The sequence below is a fragment of the Macrotis lagotis genome, chromosome 7 (assembly GCF_037893015.1).
Source record: "Macrotis lagotis isolate mMagLag1 chromosome 7, bilby.v1.9.chrom.fasta, whole genome shotgun sequence".
NCBI classification, from domain to species: domain Eukaryota; kingdom Metazoa; phylum Chordata; class Mammalia; order Peramelemorphia; family Peramelidae; genus Macrotis; species Macrotis lagotis.
Window position 1 is genome coordinate 106,615,691 of NC_133664.1, and position 20,025 is coordinate 106,635,715.

General features: G+C 35.3%; 1 protein-coding gene and 1 pseudogene across 2 annotated transcripts in view; one reads left to right on the forward strand and one right to left on the reverse strand.

Moving 5' to 3' along the window:
• Positions 1–20,025, forward strand: part of CLEC5A (C-type lectin domain containing 5A) — a 54,706-nt gene that overhangs the window by 33,426 nt on the left and 1,255 nt on the right. The gene's annotated exons all lie outside the window — the stretch shown is intronic.
• The window catches only part of LOC141492850 (S-phase kinase-associated protein 1 pseudogene), a 55,868-nt pseudogene continuing 44,475 nt past the window's right edge, over positions 8,633–20,025 (reverse strand).

The window sequence follows — 20,025 nt, forward strand, 5'->3', positions numbered from 1 at the left end:
TTTTAACAAGCCATTGTTAACAATATTAACCAGAACAGGACCAAACATAGATCCATTGGACATCCCACTAAAAATCACCTTCCAAGTAGGAGAAATAACAAAGAGGCAAGATCAATCAGATAGAGAGCATCTAGAGAGGGGAAATTTTATAAGATTGAAAAGGCAGGGAAGAAACAAGTTATTAAGGCCTTCAAAATACAAAAAAAAAATTTAATGATCCTAAAGCATCAGGGAGTCACCCAAATTTATTGGAAGGTAGGGAAGGTCTATCACATGGTCAGGCTTATTCTTTAAGAAGATTAGTTTAATAACCGAATCTTAAGTGGAGAATGAACTTGAGTGGGGACAAAGTTGAGGCAAGTAGGTCAATCAAAAGATTATTGCAATAGTCCAAGCATGGGGTGATAAGGTTCTACACCAGGGAGGTGAAAATGTCAGAGGAGAGAAGGGGCAATATGTCAAAGATGTTGTAAAGGTCAAATCACCAAGACTAGATATGGCAACAAATTACTCATGAAAGATATATAGAGTAGTCAAAGGTGACTACTCATATCAGAAATGATGCTCTTGACAATGAAAGGAAAAGTTAGAAATCTGGTAGTGCTAAAGAAGAAAAAAAATTAATTCAATTTGGGATATGTTGTGTTTGATATGACTATGGGACATTCAATATATCTACTAAGCAGTTGGAAATGTAAAACAGGGGTCATATATATGTAGGAAACATCTACAAGAAATTATCATTGATTTATTGGGAGCTGATAGGATCAGCAAGTGAATATATAGAGGAAAAAGAGAAGACAGAATTTTGAAGAACACCCATGATTAGTGGCTGTGGCATAAAGATCCAACAAAGGAGATTGAGAAAGAATGGTCAGTCTGTTAGAAAGAGAACTTGGAGAAAACATCATCATGAAAATCTAGAGGAAGGAGAGTAGGAAAGAAAAAAGGATGATATCAGTGTCAGTTTAATATGCTGGTGACTATATTTTTATTTCAATCATTGTAAGTTCACAGTCCATTGAATCAAACTATCACCTAACTCAAATCTCTCTATCTTTTCCACAAGAAAAATATGATGGACTTTATTATATGTTTTATTAAAATATAAATAAATATTATTACATTAAATACATTATTCCCCAGATCAATTTAGTAACCCTATCAGAAAAAGAAATATTCTAACATAGTCTATTTTTGTTTTATGTTAAAATGTGTCATTGAGTTTTTAAGAACATGCTTCACTTCTTAATATCTCTAGTCTCTCCATTGAAACCTTCTTTGTAACAAAGAAAAACATTTAAGACAAGAATGACTGACAGAGCAAACATATCTGATATGATATTCAACATTCCACAGCTGCTGAGGTATGGCATGAAGACAATAATTTCAAGGCATATGAAAGGAAGTATATCAAAAGCACAAAGAATACTAGATATTATCCTGCCAAAAAAAGAAATCAATGGGACATTAATAATTACTGAGCTATATGCCCACTTTACCATTTATTCTGGACTAAGTCATACTTAAGTCACTTCCATGAAAGTTTAGGTTTGACAGGACAAAATGGAACACTGGTAGGTCTTTCAATAGATAGCAAACAGAGAATTATCTAGCCATAAAAGGAAAAGAACTATTGAACAAAGATAGGACATCCAGAAGTGTTTCAGTTAAGCAAAGCTCTGTGGCCTGAATTATCTGTTGTTATCCATCAGTTTAGCATCAAAGGATTCCTGGAACCCATCAGGGCTGCTTTGTACTCAGGAGATGAATTGAGTATGGACCAACTAAATCTCAAAGAAAGTCTCAAATAGCTTTTAAAGAAAAACTAAGCTAACTTGCATGATGGGGAGGGAGTTAGGATGTTACTCTTATCGCACCATCTTTATAGAATTTTGAGAATACATACACAGCAGATGTTCACAAAATATATCACAGCAGAACATTTTTTTATCACCTCACAAGTAATTAAAAGATATAAATATTGCAAGATCCCTCTATGGACTATTTTTTTAAAATTATTCAGTAACATGCAATGCTACTTTAAAATCTGTCCTCAAATAAGGTGTCTTCCATCCATAAGTCAAAATCATAGAAAATTCCTTGAAAGAGGTTAAACAAAGAAAACTCTACATGATAACCAATTGATATTAAGTTCTTATAAAGAGGGATTAAACAAATGGTACCAGAAAAGGAGAAAGATAAACAGGATTTTTAATTCAATTTTATTGAACAGAAATAGAAAAATTAGAAAAATTTTAACTCACAATGTAATCCTTGCTACATGAAAACTCTTATCAGTCTTTTTTATCTGTCTTTAGAAGCTCGCTCTCTCTCTCTCTCTCTCTCTCTCTCTCTCTCTCTCTCTCTCTCTCTCTCTTTCTCTCCCCCCCTTCCCCCACTCCCATCTCTCTCTAAGATTGGGAAAGAGTAGGTTTTCCTATCTTGCCTAGGCTAAAAGTACAGGACTTAATCACAGGCCCAGAAGCATTCTTATTTTCATGAGAGCTTTGACCTGCTTTCATTCCTATCAGGGTCAGTTTGCCCAACCTGGTGGATTCTTCTACTTCTGGACTCCTAGGAGTTTACCATATTGATGCAAAATTTGGTGGAGACAACATATTACTTTAGTCCACTGAAGCTCAAAACTCCCTAGTTTAAGATAGACCAACTCAGTTTCCAGGGATGCAAGGATGTGCCACTACTCTCAATAGCAATATCTTCTCTTTTGAGCATTCATTTTTCACCATCTTCAAGGTCTCTTCTGAAAACTAAAGGTTTGCCTGTTTTGAAAGAAACTTTTCTTGCTTTCTCAGTAGAGGAGGAGGAAGGAAAAGGAGAAAATCTAGGGCTGAAAACAAAATGAAATTTAGTTCTTTTTGAAGAAAAATTTTCTACATCTTTTCACACCATTTTTCCTTATTATGGTAAGACCATTTCTTTGTTTTAAAAGAAAGATTTTATTTATTTTGAGTTTTACAATTTTTCCCCTTATCTTGTTTCTCTTCACCCCCACCCCCCACAGAAGGCAGTCTGTTAGTCTTTACATTGTTTCCATGGTATACACTGATCTAAGTTGAATGTGATGAGAGAGAACTCATAACCTTAAGGAAGAAAAATAAAGTATAAGAGATAGCAAAATTACATAAGATAATGGGATTTTTTTTCTAAATTAAAAGTAGTAGTCTTTGGGCTTTGTTCAAACTCCATAATTCTTTCTCTGGATACAGATGGTATTCTCCATCATAGATAGCTCAAAATTGTGCCTGATTGTTGCACTGATGCAATGAGCAAGTCCATTAAGGTTGATCATTACTCTCATGTTGTTGTTAGGGTGTACAATGTTCTTCTAGTTCTTCATCTCACTCAGCATCAGTTCATGTAAATCCTTCCAGGATTCCCTGAATTCCCATCCCTCCTGGATTCTAATAGAACAATAATGTTCCATGACATACATATACCACAATTTGTTAAACCATTCCCCATTTGAAGGACATTCACTTAATTTCCAGTTCTTTGCCACCAGCAACAGGGTTGCTATGAATATTTTTGTACAAGTGATGTTTTAACCTTTTTCATAATCTCTTCAGGGTATAGACCCAGTAGTGGTATTGCTGGATCACAGGGTATGCACATTTTTGTTGCCCTTCAGGCGTAATTCCAAATTCCTCTCCAGAAAGGTTGAATGAGTTCAAAGCTCCACCAGCAATGTATCAGTGTCCTAGATTTCCCACATCCCTTCCATCATTGATCATTGTCCTTTCTGGTCATATTGGACAGTCTGAGAGGTGTGAGGTGATATCTCAAAGGTGCTTTGATTTGCATTTCTCTAATAAATAGTGATTCAGAACAATTTTTCATATGACTATGGATCACTTTGATTTCCTCATCTGTAAATTGCCTTTGCATATCCTTTGACCATTTGTCAATTGGGGAATTACTTGTTTTTTAAAATTTTGACTCAGTTCTCTGTATATTTTTAGAAATGAGTCCTTTGGGGCAGAGCCAAGATGGCGACTGGAGAAGAGCCTCTCCTATGTGTTCTCTCCATAATATTTCAAAAATCATAAAATTATGACCTCTAACTAAATTTTTGAGAGACAGAAACCACAGAGGGATCCAGTGAGGCAATTCTCCAGCCCCAAGGTAACCTGGAAAATAGTGGAAAGGCTCCACTCCACTGGGTTGGGGGTGGGGCAGCCCACCAGAGTGAAGGGCACCTGGGAGCATGACTCACTGCAGGGGGGTGGGATACAACTTGGAAGATGGTAAGGGGGAACCTCTGCCAGAAGGAGCATGTAAAGCCCAACCCTCAGGGCACTCAGTGAGCAGCAGTGGCCTGGCCAGCCCAAATGCAGGAAATGGAAGCTGGCAAAGCCGGTAAGCAGGAGCCCCCAGGCAACTGAGCCTTGAGTGCTCAGCCTATCAAAGGTAGGGGAACGGAGAAGGATTTGAGGGAAACTCAAATTACTCCTTCAAGTGTCTTCTCCAGGCTATGTTCTAACAGTCTCAAAAAGTTCATATAGCACAGTTCTTAATTGTCCCCTAAATAGTATGAAAGAATCTCAGTCCTTCAACATAGTCCTTTATATTCTCCCAACCTTTAATATGATCTTAGACAAACCACAACTGATCTGAAGACCACAATTATCCTCAAATACAAAGTTATGTGAATTCAACAATTACATGCCATTTCACAAAATTTATTTTATTTTATTTAGGTTTTCACAAGGCAAATTGTGTTAAGTGGCTTGCCCAAGGCCACACAGCTAGGTAATTATTAAGTGTCTGAGACCAGATTTGAACCCAGGTACTCCTGACTCCAGGCCGGTGCTTTATCCACTGTGCCACCTAGCCACCCCTACAAAACTTATTTTAAAAGGCCCATCCAAACCCAAGAACAGAGAATAGAAAAATTATAATAAAACAATTCAAAGGAAATAATGGAAAAAAAGAAAAATCAAGCTTTCTTTCTCAGAGAAAAAATTACTCTCAATTCCCAGAATAATATGGAGCTCTCTTCACAGGATTGGGAATCTCAACATCAACTAGACTCCTGAAACCAAACCCTTCAGGATAAGCATTCTTCAATGATGTCTTTCATCAGTTTGTTTTTCAGTCATTGTAGATGTCTGACTCTTCTTGAGCCCTCATGGGATTTTCTTGGCAGAGATACTGAGGTGGTTTACCATTTCCTTTTCCAGATCATTTTATAAATGAAGAAATGAAACCAAACAGGATTAAGTAACTTTCCTAGAGCCACACAACTAGTAAGTGTCTGACGTCAAATTTGAACTCTTAAAGATTAGTCATCCTGACTCCAGACCTAATACTCTATACACCTAGCTTCCCCTTTCATCAAAGAGGGCAACCCAACCAGAGATCCAAACAAAATATCTCTTCGAGATACAGGGCACAATGAAATTTGTCCAAGGATTCCAGTAACACATCAGGTGATCTCATTAGAAAACTGGATAAAACATTTCCTCTGGATCATTGAACACATAGAACACTTGAAATTTTCCTTAATGGATTCCTGCCGCTCTACTGAGAAATTCCTAGCTCATTTGACAATAGGAAAAATAGAGTAAAATATAAAACAAAACCAGAAGATCCCTGATCACATTTGGACATCACCAAAGAGATTAAACATTTGAGGTTTACTAGAATGAGCCCCTCAAAATGGAGGAATTCCCCAAATCTAATTAAAAGAAGGGCTGCTGAGTCTAGCAGAGGTCTGAGGCTGTGTCAACCCTTTACTCTGGACCAATTCATATAGTACAGGCTGGATTCAGGTCTACAGGAGCATGGCCCTGAATGAATGGTTAAATCACCCTTTTCTCCCTATTAAAATTTTGCTTAAATCTTAGACTCTGACTCTTGTCTACGTATGTACAAGGAGGGAATAGAAAACTATCCAGTGTATCCTTTTATGCACAAAAATTGTGAAAGACAAAAGACAGTGAGACATAATAGGATTCAACAACGCAACCTATACCAAAAGTTATATTCTTCTAAGGAGATTGATCCTAAACCTCATCACAATAAAAAACATATTTTAGGATTGCTATATGGCCATGTTTACTTCCAATGCAGGTCTTCAGAGGATAAGAAACAGACAAGCATAGACAAATATCTTTTTACATAGCCCTTGAATAAATGCAATGCCAGGATTCAAGGAGAAAAAGTCACTGCCCTTGCCATAGAAAATTTCATCTTGGGAGAGAAGAAAATAAAATACAATATAGTAAAAAACCCCTAATTTAGACTTAACAAAGAGAAGGCCTATTTTAAGGAACCTCCCTGATCAGAAATGATTTTTCTTTCATCAGAACGTGAACAAAACTTTGCAACTTGCAGATTTATATTGTTTTCTACTCCAAATCAGTACAAAAAAAATTTTTTTAGGTTTTTGCAAGGCAAATGGGGTTAAGTGCCTTGCCCAAGGCCACACAGCTAGGTAATTATTAAGTGTCTGAGACCGGATTTGAACCCAGGTACTCCTGACTCCAGGGCCGGTGCTTTATCCACTGCACCACCTAGCCACCCCAGTCCATAATTTTTAATGTACAATATCACCCTGTTATACAGTAAATTCTTTAGGGGCAAAGATCCTATCTTAATTATCTTCATATTCTTCCATTAGCATAAAGTTTCTAAATACAGGTGCTTAAAAGCAGTTGCTGGAGGAACAAATAAGAGAATAGCTTTAATCATAAATAGATTTCTTAACTACTTTGCAGCACATGTATTTATGAAAATCAACTCAGAAATGTGCTAAAAATGTAAAGATTCTAGGCCAATTTTATTGCCAGCTCCTAACACCACCTGTATTTCACTGAATTTCTCAGAGAGTAGAGAGGTATATATACATTTCAGATGAGTCTGGGACATTTTCTCGCAATTTTGAAATGAGAATTCTGTGGTTAATTCATGAATTCATTCAATTAAATATTGCCTTACATGACACATAAAAGCAAGACACAAGAAGAGTTACCAGGTTTCCATGCAGAGCTTCCTGAATGACTTAAAGAATTTTGTGTATTTCCTATTCTGTTTGATTTTGCCTAGCTCCAATTTCTGGCATTTTTTTTTTTGCTTCAATCAGAGAGGCTTTAAAATGTAGCCCATGCTGTTTGCCTGAAGGGAAAAAAGGAGTTTCCATAGTTAATCAGATGCCAAGTTTCTTCCTTTCCTCTAACCATTATTTTTTCAATCAAACATTTTTTGTATCCAGACATGTTTTTAAGATATTGGGAGAGAAGATCTTGGTCATCCATAACAACAATGATACAATACCTTAATGTTTAAGTTGTTTTGTGGTCATAATGTATTTGGAAGCCATTGGAGGTTTTTGATCAGGAAAATAAAATGATTAGAGCTATGCCTTAGGAAAATTTCATTCATCAGCTGTGGTATAGAAAAGATTCATGGGGACAAAAGGAGGAAGACACTAAAGACAGGAAATCTACTGGAAAATTACTTTAATAATCCAGGTAAGGTCAAAGACGGAAGAAAAGGTCACTGATACCCCAAATATTTGCAGCACTTTTTTTTGTTATTATAACAACAAACTGGAAGCAAAGTTGATGGATACATGCATGTTATTAATTATTTTATGACATAAAAAAGATGAATATGAGAAATTTAGAGAAGCATAGGAAGACATAAACTGATGGCAGAGTAAAGTGAGCAATTCCAAGAAAACAATATGCAAGTGACTATAGGTTGTTGTTGTTGTTTGTCCTTCTTTCTTGAAGAGGGCTATGACATCAGGAAGATGATGCCCTGATGCACAAGTGAATTAGATTTTAATGACAGAGGCTGTGCAAAGTCACCAGTCTCACTTTCTAAGCTGGAGCTATCTGGGTCTAGTGGCAATAACAGAAATGGAAAGAATGACTTTTTTTTTCAGAAGAGAACACAAAGCTAGAGAGATGAAATAATGTATGTCTAGGCAAAATAAACAAAATTATTTGCATGTCTAAATTCTCAGATTTCTGTCTTCTGACTTAAGAGAGACCAAAGATATTTTTCCATATATTTTTGTCTGTCATCCAGAAAAATTTTTTATTTTGAGTTTTACAATTTCCCCCCAATCTCACTTCCCTCCCCCCGCCCACACAGAAGGCAGTTTGCTAATCATTCCCATAGCATGCATAGATCTAAGTTGAATGTGATGAGAAAGAAATCATATTCTAAAAAAAGAAACATATAGTATGAGATATAGAAGAATTACATAATAAGACAACACTTTTTTTAGATTAAAGGTAATAGTCCTCGGTTTTTGTTCAAACTCCATAATCCTTCTCAGGATACAGATGGCATTCTCCATCACAGATACCCCAAAATTGTGCCTGACAGTTGAGCAAATTCATTAAGAAACATTTTGTTCTGCTCCTTTATCCCTAGCTAACCACTGGTGGGAATGGGGTGGTATCAGGAGGAAATGAGATTGCTTTTTAAGGGGCCCTGGAAAAGCAACCCTGAATACTTTCAAAGAACTGGATTCAAAAAAAAAAAAAAAAAAAGAAGAGAACCCAAGAGTAATTGAATAAAACTGGAACTCATTAGTTTATTAGTCACATGGGTACTCTACTCACCTCCCTCTAGGCTCCCTTTTCCTTCCATATAAGTACTCACCACCATTGAATATCATATGTTTAATGTCTGTAGAGACACTTTGAGTAGGGACATGAATTGAATATCATGGAGAACCACAGGATTATACCTGATGAGCCTGGAATAATCTGTGCTGAAGTTGTAGTTTTGAATAATTTGTCTGGGATTGATGATTGGTTCTTTTCCATTCCTAATCCTCCTCATGGAATTTCCCAATATCACTTTGATGTCTCTGCAAAGGAGATGAAAGAATTGAGTGTAGTGGGAGAATGAATTTGCTGTTGTTCAGCCATTTTACTCATGTCAGACTCTTTATGACTCTATTTGGAATTTTTTTTGGCAAAGATACTGTAATGACTTACTATTTTCTTCTCCACTGATTTTACAAATGAGGAAACTGAAGCAAACAGGGTGAAGTGACTTGTCCAGTATCACAAAACTATAATATCTGAGACTGGATTTGAACCCAGTTCTTTCTAAATCAAGACAACACTCTCAGTCCACTACCCTACCTAATTGTCTGATGAATTTGTAGAGTCACATATATTATATGAACACGGTCAATAAGGAATTTGTTTTTCTAGACTGCTTTTTTGTAAATATATACGTGTTTATGTGTATATATATATATATATTTAATGTATATGTGTATGCATGTATACATACATATATAATGCCAAGTCGACAATTCATGTGGAAAAATTCCTTGGAGATTTGTTTGAATTATCACTAGCCCTTGGTGCTTCTAACATTCCATGTCTTCTCAAGGATCACCAACCATGATTCAAGAAGTATAGCTAAATGTAACATCCTGGATTTCCATTCATTATTGTCATGGTCACATTAGATTGTGAGCCCTTTGAAATTAGAAACTATTATTTTACCTTTCTTTGTATTCACAGAACTGGTCATATAATGCCAGTTGGCTAATTGACATAACAAAATTCTTTAGTCCCATGACCTAAGGACTTGGAATATATGTATATGTAGATAGACACATGTATGTATATATATGCACATATGCATGTGTGTCTAATCTCATTCCGTGCCCTAAATCCATTACTTCTCAATAGGAAGATAAACAGCATGTGCTTCATCAGTGCTATTGACATTGTGGTTAGTAATTACATTGATCATTGCTCTCACAGTTGTCATTTTGTTCTTAATTATTAATTTTCATCCTTTTTTAGATGAGAACCAACTAGCCTTTTATGTTTTGGGATCAACAACTATCCTACTTAAGGGAAAATGAGTGAGATGACTTCAAATGAGATTGCTTTATAAACCAGCAAATCCAGACAAAACAGACTAAGGGATGCTACATAAGAGTTTGTAAATGGAAGTTAAAGATTAGAGCCCCTAACACTCACCATAAAGAACAGTGAGCAGCTACTGGCAGACATTGTTGATGGATGAAAACACTTTCACAGGACTTAAAATGTTTCTCCATCTGCATTATGTAGGGTCAAGACCTTCATCTTGCTCAATTTCATGTCCCAAGCAAAATGAATCTGGTTGAGGAAGAGAGGGGAGGGAAAGAACAAGGAGAATGGCAGATTATAGGATCAAAAAAAAAGAGTACAGTCTTCATCTATTTACTTGGTTTTCCCAATACATTCTTTCCACCCCAAACCAACCTTCATCCCAGATCTGGATTGCTCTCACTTTTGACTTCACTCTACTATCAAACAGAAAGGAGCAAAGAAGAAGGAAAAAGGAATGGTCCCACACCACCAAACTATCCCTGAGATACTTTCAGAAGGACAGTAGTCTAGGTGAGAAGGTAGAAAAGAATCTACCATAGGCTTCTAAAAATCTAAGAGGAAGAAAAGATGCTGAGATCTATTTTATTATTAGAATAGGAAATGGGGTCACCAAAAGGAAATGAGGTCATGTTTTGTAGTAAAATGAGTTCAAAAGAGAGATCCCACAATGTTTTCAATTTTTGAGGATAACAATATTTTGTTGTTGGAATTGAGTATTGAGTTGGGAGTGGTTTGAGGGTGGTGGTTGTAGGGAGATGTGCTTGATCCTTTTTTAAGGTAGAGTTTGGGCAAAGAAAATAAAGGATGTCCATAAGAAATTCTAGATCATCCTCATACTTTCCACTCCTACTTTCACTCCTCCCTCTCCCAAACTGGATTAATTCAAATTTTTTTTCTGGCAAATAAAGACATAAATCCACAGAAACTCACCCACAAAGAGATTGAAGACAATAAGGAATTTCATGGTTGTGGTCGGGATTTCTCCCTAGTAATAGGGTGGAAAAGGATAGGAGAACCCTGTCTCCCTCCTCTTCTCTTCCCCTCCCCAATAGTATTAAAGAGAAAGCTGGCGGTCTTAGGAAGGCGTTTTCTGTAGGACAGGAGCTTGAGTCTGAGCAGGGGGTTCCCAGGTTCAAAGTTGTTTTTTTCCTTTTTCACCACAGTAGAACAACCCAGAGGCAGATTATCTATAGCTTTCCCAAAAGAAATCTGGACTATTTTGCCACCTCACCACAGTTCCTCTTTAATGATAAGGGTCATTTGTACTACACATACTGGCCCTTCTCTACCTTATTACCTTATTATCTCCATTATCTACATCATCATTGTTATCCTTAGCAACAGATCTCATATTCCACAGAAAGGATATGCAAGAACTGAATACATGCAAGAACTGAAACAGATGAAAGCCAAACAAGTTATTTAGGGGATTTATAGATGTTTTCAAAAATATTTTTCAAAACAGAAATGAGACCTGGGAGGAAATTCAGATCCTAATAAATAAATAGTTGATGATTGTGGACAAGTTGCTCTCTGAATCTGTTTTCCCCTAATAAAATTGCCAAAGTCTAGAGATAATTTTTAAAAAACCCTCCTATGGGAATTTCACTTGAAAACCATTATTTAAGAAATTCAGCTCCCCTTCCCTCTATCAGTCCTCCAAAAGTATTATCACTGCTATTTGTAATTAAAATAATAATTATTATTGTTATTATTATTATTATTATTCCCAAAAGTTTTCAAAATTACTTCACATCTATTAGTTCATAACAAACCTTTGATGTAAAGCAGAAATTTTTTTTAAAAACTTATTTATTATTCCAACTACATGCAAAGTTAGTTTTCAACATTCATTTTTTGTAAAATTTTGAGTTCCATTCCTTTTCCTCTCTCTTCCCCCCTCCCCTTGACAGTATTAAACATATTTCTATATTAGTAATTTTGTGAAAGACAAATCAGAACAAATGGAATAAAAACCATGAGAGTAAAAAAAGGAAACATAAAGCATAAAACAAAAATTTTAAATGGAAAATAGTATGCTTTGGTCTGCATTTAGACTCCATAGTTATTTTTCTGGATGTGGATAATATTTTTCATCATAAGTCCTTTGACTGGCTTTCCTGCTGAGAAGAGCAAGTCCATCATATTTGATCATAGCACAATTTTGCTGCTGTGTACAATGTGTACACAGTAGGTACAATGTTCTCCTGGTTCTGCTCACTTTACTTAGCATCAGTTCATTTAAGTCTTTCCAAGCATAAAGCAGAAATTATTTTCTCCATTTTATAGTTAGGAAAACCAGGGCTCAAAAATATTAATATCACTGCCCACTTTAACAAAAGAAGGTTAGTAATTACCTCTAAGTTACCACTATATGTAAAATACATTGCAAACCTTAAAGCTCTATATATAAATAACGGATATTATTGGCTATTATTATAGGGCTCAGAAATCCAGTCCTACACCAGTGAAGTTCCATTCTTTCCTTCCAGTACATGTAAACCTTCTGAAGGCAGGAACTACTTTGTCTTTGTAGTCAAAAGACCTAGCACAGTATCTGACCCACATTAGGTATGTGATTGTTGAATTGAACTGATTAGATTGGCCTCTAGCATAAATAGCACTATCACCTAATATTCATTCACTGAAATTATTATCACTCCATGACTGAAAGTATGCAGTGTGTATCCATACTGATATCTTCAGAAGTCTATTCCCTATTTTGGAAGTATTTTTGTTAATTGAATGGATGTGGCCAGCTTGATCAGCATGATGTCATATTTAAAAGAAATGGGATATTTAAAAGAAGTTGAGGTGACTGATGACCTTTTTCATAAGGTAACTCTTACTCATTTGAGGGTTTAATCTTGCCAGATGATCTTGAGGTACCTAGAAGAAGAGGGTGAGAAATACATAACTGTCACATTTATATCATATATGCAAACAAACAAAAAGTTAGGTTATACATGAAGTTTTGTTATTTAAGATTTACTTAGAAACTTATAGGTGGAAGGTATACAAACATACACAGATGTGTATCAATCATATTTTCCCCATGAAAATATTCATTTATCTCTATTCACTTATCCTTTAACGACTTATGCCATCAATATTACCCAAAATGGAAGTTGAATTTCTCTACTCCTACTTTCAAAAAATGAGTCAAATCAAGGACCTGTCAAAGCAATCAAAGAACCCTAGTCCTCATTCAAGTCTGAATTCCTTTGACAGATGAAGGCATCTGCTGGAAGAATCTATCTTGAATGGGAATAAGAAGGGAATTTTCGAACACCTGACTTTGGAGAATGTTAGAGACAGATGAAGCTATAGAGATCCTCTATAATGACCCCAAATCTGTAAGTTAATTAATAGTTTCCTTCCAGATTTAGCTCAGGCACTACCTTCCACATGAAACCATTTCAGATCCCCATCAGTTTCTAGAGTCTTCCCCAGCCAAAATTACTTTACATCTATTTTGCATATTTTTATTTATGTACATTTGTCTCTCTCAATAGAATAGTTTGTGTGCTTATATTTATTTCCCCTGGATTTAATATAATTTCTTTGAGGGCAGAGATGGTTTCATTTTTGTCTTTGTACTCCTATTTGCTGATTGATTAATTAATTACTAATCCTTTAGAACCAGATTTAAATCCCAGCATTAGCCTGTCCAATCTTGGGAAAGTCAATAAATCTCTATGGGATTCCATTTCCTCATCTTTAAAATAAGTTAGCTTGACTGGATACTATTCTCTGCCAAGAAAATTCCAAATAGGTCAAGAAGAAATGAACATGATTAAAACAACTGAACAACAAACTGTAGCTGAAATCATGTTGGGTAGGAGTTGAGAGATGGGAGGAGAAGGTGTAGAAAGTTGAACTTTGTCACACTTGCCATTGCTGTGATCGGTCAGATCACACAGCAATTTTAATATAATGTGAATTCTGTGTTAATTAACTCCCTTTCCCAAATGTGTTTACCTTCTGGAAAGAGCCTAATGGGCTTTTATGAAGGCTGTTAGTTTCTAGGTTTGCTCATGGGTTTCCCAATCAGCGTTTTCATGTTCAATATTAAAGGGTCCCTGAGAATCTCTGGTCATAGTGTATTCAATGAGTGCTTATATAAGATTTGAGGAAACCTAGATATGAACCACTAATCTTAATTATTTTAAGCTAAAAAATGAAATTTTAAAAAGTTAGGCTATAAATGAAGTATTGTTATTTAATATTTACTTAAAAACTTTAGGTGGAAGTTATCAAAGATATCTACAAGAATCCATCAAAAAAATGAAATAAATTTTCAATTAGATATCTTGAAAGAACCTCAGGAAAAGATTTGTTGCATGGGTAAAGGAGAGTATAGCCCAATCTAGGCTGGAGAACCAGGAAAGCAGAGAGAAGCTTTGTTCTTGGTTAAGGTTTCCATGCAGCTCTGCCAGCTATGAGGGTCCCAACCCCAGCTAGGAAAGCAAGGTTTTGAGCCCTGAGAAGTTGATGTAGTATTGGGCTACCCTAGTGCAGGGAGCAGGAATATGAGAAATGCCAGAGCAGAAAGCCAGGGACTAGAACACTGACACCCAGCAAAAAAAAAAAAAAGAAAAAGAAAAGAAAAGAAAAAGCTTGGAACAATGCAACTGTACCACAGGAATAGAGTTCAATTGACAAAATGATCAAAAAATAAAAATTTTTAAGAGCACCAACCACTGGCAGCTAATAATCCGTCATCTCAGAAGGGGAAAACAGTGACAGAATGCCTACATGTGAAACCTTATTGTAAGAGGTTGATGAACTGGTCTCAGTTCCAAGAAGATATCTACTAAGAGTTAAATGGGGCAAAAGTATTCTTAAAAATCATTCAGAGTCCTAAAATTGGAGGGAATCAACTAATCACGTTATACATTAGTACATAAAGGTGTCATTGATTACTTTGTGATCCACTTATCCATCCATAAAGTCTATTCTATGTGAGAATTGACAAAAGATCCAATTAACAGCAGAACACTGTTTCCTATTCTGACTTGATATTTTATGTTATTATAAGATATGGTATAGATGCATAAAAGATTGGAATATCTCTATTTGCAAAATGTTTTAATTATAAGAATTTAAGTCTTCTATAGTGATAAGATACCAGTTTTCTGCTTTCTCAGGATGAACTTTGACTAATTGTTAACACAACTGTGAAAGCCAAATTTGTAGCTGCAACTAGAGGGGGACCAAGCTGTTTCACGCAGTCAGAGCCCATTTTCAGATTTAAAGCCAGAGAGGCACAGCTCTTGAGGAGGGCAGAGTCCCCAATTAGAGGCTTAGAAACTTAATTTTTTATCATAAATATAAGATTAAAGAAATCTAACTTTTACAGAACATATATCTACACTTGATTTTGAAGATCTCTCCCAAGGAAAACTCTAGGATTGAGCCACACACAAGACAGAAAAACAATTCCTTTGATCAAGTTCCCAGGACTGAAGCCAGTCTATTGTGAGCCCAAAGTCTTTGCGAAGCTATGAACCCCAGGTAGAACAAGCTATATTGTCTCTCTTCAAGTTCTAATATTCATTGTCCCTCATGTTTTTAGGTTTCGATACTACTTCCTCATTATATTTTTTAATTGAAGCTTTCTCATAGTTTCTCAAAGTCTTCTTCACCTCAAAGTCACTTGATGTTTTGAACCAGACGTTCTTCCTTTCTCTCCTGTCTGTACTCTTAATTCCTTATCTCCTGTGATCTATGGAGTACTGCTCTCTAATCCTTGCATCTCTCTTTGCATACTGAACCTCTCCCCCTCTCCATTATTTCCATTTCCTATAAACATAATTAAATCATGCTTATTCTTTTAAAAAAAATCCCTTGAGTTTTGATGACTACTGCTTTATAGTATAGTTTTAGATCTTGACACCTTTTCCATTTGTTTTCATCAGTTCCCATGCTATTCTTGACCAGATGAATTTTGTTACTATTTCTTTCTAGCTCAGTAAAGTAATTATTTGGTAGTTTTATTGGTATGGTACTAAGTATTTTAATTTGGGTAGAATTGTCATTTTGATTATATTAGCATGATCTAACCATGAGCAATTGACATTTTTCCAATTATTTAGATCTGATTTTATTTGGGTGATAAGTGCTTTATAACTGTGTTCATACAGTTTCTGAGTTTGTCTTGGGAGGTAGATTCCCAAGTATTTAATGCTGTCTATAGTTACTTTAAATGGAATTTCTCTTTCAATCTCTTGTTCTTGGCTTTTGTTGTTCAGATATAGAAATTTTGATGATTTATTTGGGTATATTTTATATCCTGCTACTTTGCTGAATTTGTTAATTGTTTCAAGGAATTTTTTAGATAATTTACTCGGTTTTTCTAAGTATATCATTATATCATCTGCAAAGAGTGAAAGCTTTACTTCCTCATTGCCAATATAATTCCTTCAATTTCTTTTTCTTCTCTTATTGCTACTACTAGCATGTCTAATACTATATTGAATAGTAATGGTGATAATTGAGATTCTTGTTTCACACCTGATCTTATTGGAAATGTTCTGAGTTTATTCCCATTACATATATTTGTTGATGGTTTTATAGAGATACTATTTATTATTTTAAGGGAAACTCCATTTGTTCCTAAATTTTCTGGTGGTTTTTAATAGGAATGATGTTGTATTTTATCAAAGGCTTTTTCAGCATCTATTGAGATAATCATATGATTTCTGTTGGTTTTGATATTGATAATGTTCAATTATGTTGAGTGTTCTTAATATTAAACCATCACTGCCTACCTGGTATAAATCCTACCTGATCATGATGTATTATCCTAGTAATAACTTGTTGTGGTCTTATTGTTAAAATTTTAAGATTTTTACACCAATATTCATTAGGAAAATTGGTTTATAATTTTGTTTATCTGGTTTGGTTCTTCCTGTTTTAGGTATCAGCACTATATTGGTGTCATAAAAGAAGTTTGGCAGAACTCCTATTTTTTAAATCGTTTATGTAGAATAGGAATTGATTGTTCCTTAAATGTTTTGTAGAATTCACTTGGAAATCCATCTGGTCCTGGAGACTTTTTCTTAGAGAGTTTACTAATGGTTTCTTCAATTTCTTTTTCTGAAATAGGGTAATTTAAGAAATTTATTTCTTCTTCTGTTAATATAAGCAGTTAGTATTTTTTAAATATTCATCCATTTCACTTAGGCTATCCAATTTATTGACAAACAGTTTGGCAAAGGACCTCCAAATTATCTCTTTAATTTCCTCCTCATTGGTGGTTATTTGTCCCCTTTTTGTTTTTGATACTGGTAATTTGGTTATCTTCTTTCTTTTTGTAAAATCAGATTAACCAAAGGTTTGTCTATTTTATTGGTTTTTTCATAAAACCAACTCTTAGCTTTATTTATGAGATCAATTGCTTTTTGCTTTCAATTTTATTTATATCTCCCTTGATTTTCACAATTTCTAATTTGGTATTTAATTGGGGATCTTTAATTTGCTCTTTTTCTAGTTTTTTTTTTAGTTGCATTGATCTCCTCTTTCTCTATTTTATTCATATAGGCATTTAGAGATATAATGTTTCCCCTCAAAACTACTTTGACTGCATCCCATAAATTTTGGTATGATGTCTCATTAGTATCATTTTCTGGGATGTAATTACTGACTATTTCTATTATTTGTTGTTTGATCCACCCATTATTTTTTTTTAGATTTTCTAAGGCAATGGGGTTAAGTGGCTTGCCCAAGGCCACAGGGCTAGGTAATTATTAAGTGTCTGAGGCTGAATTTGAACTCAGGTACTCCTGACTCCAAGGCCAGTACTCTATTGACTGCACCACCTAGCCGCCCCCAATCCAACCATTATTTAAGATAAAGTTATTTAATTTCAAATTAGCTTTTGGTTGATCTTTCCATGACCCTTTATTACATGTAATTTTTATTGCATCATGGTCTGAGAAGTGTGAATTTATTATTTCTGCCTTTCTGCATTTGATTATAAGGTTTTTGTGCCCTAGTACATGGTCAATTTTTATATAGGTGCCATGTACTGCTAAGAAAATGGGATAGTCTTTTCTATCTCCATTAAGTTTTCTCCAGAGGGCTATCATATCTAAATTTTCTAAGATTTCATTTACCTTCTTAACTTCCTTCTCATTTATTTTGTGGTTAGATTTATCTGGTTCTGAGAGAGGGAGATTGAGGTCTCCCATTATTAAACTTTTGCTGTCTATGTCTCCTTGTAATTCACCCACCTTTTCCTCTAGGAATCTGGATGCTATACCACTAGGGGCATACAACTTTAGTGTTGTTATAGCTTCATTTACCAATGGTGCCTTTTAAGAAGATGTAGTTTTAGGGGCGGGCGCAGTGGATAGAGCACTGGCCTTGGAGTCAAATCCAGCCTCAGACACTTAATAATTACCTAGCCGTGTGGCCTTGGACAAGCCACTTAACCCCATTGCCTTAAAAAAAAAATCTAAAAAAAAGATGTAGTTTTCTTCCTTATTCCTTTTAATGAGATCAATTTTTGCTTTTATTTTATATGAGATCAGGATCCCTACTCCTGATTTTTTTTTTATTTCAGCTGAAGCATAATATAATTTGTTCCAGCCTTTTACCTTTACCCTTTGTGTATTTCTCTGCTTCAAATGTGTTTCTTGTAAACAACACATTGTAGGATTCTGGTTTTTAATCCATTCTGCTACCTGCTTCCATTTTTATGGGACAGTTCATCGCATTCACATTTATAGTTAAGATTACTAATTTTGTATTTCCCTCCATGTTATCTCCATTTATATTTTTCTCTTTCATTTCCTCTTATTCCTCCTCACCAAAATTTTACTACCTTTCCCCTTTTGACTTTTTCTTTTAAAAATTTAACTTTCAGTTTATTTTCACTTATACCTTTGCCTTCCCTTCTTCCTTATCTTTTCCTTTTTCTGTTCCCCCTTCCCTGTAGATTAAGGTACATTTTTAAAAACTGAGTGAGAATATATCTTATTCCCTCTGTGGGCTAAATCTATTGAATAGAATTTACTCAGCATTTATATTCTCCCTTCTTTCTCTCTAAAACTGTAAATCTTTGTGCCTCTTCCCTGCTGTTATTTATTGCTCTAGTACTATTAATCAGGTATCATCAAGCACAGTTTGATTATTTGATTGCTTGATAAACTCATATTGTTATCAGGGTACCATCAGAAATTGTTTGCTTGATTGCTTGATAAGTAGTATTGTCTCAAATTACATCAAATTATAATTGCAATCATTGTTACTATAACCCCCTTTTCAAATACCCTCCAAGTACACACAGTCTTCCTCATGAGCCAAAGTATCTTCCAAAGCCATACCTTTTCTTGAACTATTTGTGCTCCTCCCCCTCAGAACTATTTTCTTTCACACTCTACCCGCCCCTTCCGAGAACTGAACAGAGAATTCAGTTGCCAAATACATGACTCAAGAGTTGCATAAAAAAAGGTAAATGAAAGGGAGAAGGAAAAAAGCAAAACAAAACAAATGTTGGTCAAGACCATCAAATGATTTACAACTCTAAAAGGCAAGGTATAACACTTCTAAAGTCTAAAAACTTAGAGGTGTTAAAATTCTTTTTTAAGCTCTTTGATGAACTTTTGTATTTGGGTCATATTTATAGACAGCTTTGATACATCCCTATGAGTGATTTTTCACTAGTTTCTTCTTCAGACATGGCATTGTTATCATCTTTGTCTGTAAAGTAGTTTTCTATAGTCAGCATTCTTTTAGCTTTTTTTGCACATCTTTGTTGTTTTAGCTCTGCTTCTGGGGTAAAGGGAGCATAGATTCAAGCTTTTTATTTTCTGGGACTGGCGTCTGATCCTGGCTTTTCATTAGCCAGGATGGTGCCCATCCAGCTCAGGCCTTGCCTTTGCAGAGGTTTGTTTCCTCCTTTATATATCCAGATTCCAACTTAGCAGTGGTTGGCTCCCAACCCAGTCCTGTCTTTTGTCCCACTGTTCCCAGAATTCAGACTTTGTTTGGGGTTGGGATCCTCCCTATTGGCTTGCTATCTAGCTGCCAGGACCTCTACTGTTGTCAGGCTGTCAGAACCTGAATTGAAGTCTCCTACTGGCTTTCCCACTCTCCTAGGCTTTACTTCCCTTTCCCCCTAAGAGATAGA